The sequence below is a fragment of the Octopus bimaculoides genome, chromosome 16, assembly GCF_001194135.2.
Source record: "Octopus bimaculoides isolate UCB-OBI-ISO-001 chromosome 16, ASM119413v2, whole genome shotgun sequence".
Classification (NCBI taxonomy): domain Eukaryota; kingdom Metazoa; phylum Mollusca; class Cephalopoda; order Octopoda; family Octopodidae; genus Octopus; species Octopus bimaculoides.
In genome coordinates, this window is record NC_068996.1 from 32,352,657 (window position 1) to 32,353,369 (window position 713).

The following is a 713-nucleotide window of genomic DNA, read 5'->3' on the forward strand; positions in this document are numbered from 1 at the left end:
ATCTCATTTTAATAGATATATTTACCAAAATTACATACAAATATCTTGAAATACTAAAGAGTAGGTTTATTCAATAAAATCACTATTGGCTTCAACCACGGCCTTCAGACGACTTCAGAATCTGCTGCAACTCTTCTGGATGGTCTCCTTGCTTAAGTTGATGAATGTTGCCATAATCCTTGCCTTCGTTCAACTTCCCACACGGCCTCAGACTCAACACGGAGGCCTACATTAATTACCTCGAGGAGGTAGTGCTGCCTTGGGTTAAGAGGGTGGCTGCTGGAAGACCCTATGTCTGGCAACAGGACTCTGCACCAAGCCACTCAAGCAGGAGAACACAGTCAAGGCTGTCAGACAATTTCTGCGACCACATCACCCCAAACATCTGGCCGATTAACTCCTCAGACTGCAAACCCCTTTATTATTGTGTGGGGCACAGTTGAGCGAGAGACCAACAAAACTCCTTGTAACACCAAAGATGAACTGAAGGCAAGGATTATGGCAGCATTCACTAACTTAAACAAGGAGACCGTCCAGAAGAGATGCAGCAGATTTTGAAGTCGTCTGGAGGCCGTGGTTGAAGTAAATGGCGATTTCATTAAATAAATTTACTCTTTAGTATTTCAAGATATCTTTATGTAATTTTGGCAAATATATCTGTAAAAATGAGATGTCAGTGTTATTTTCATTTTTGCGTAATTTAGACAATTTAT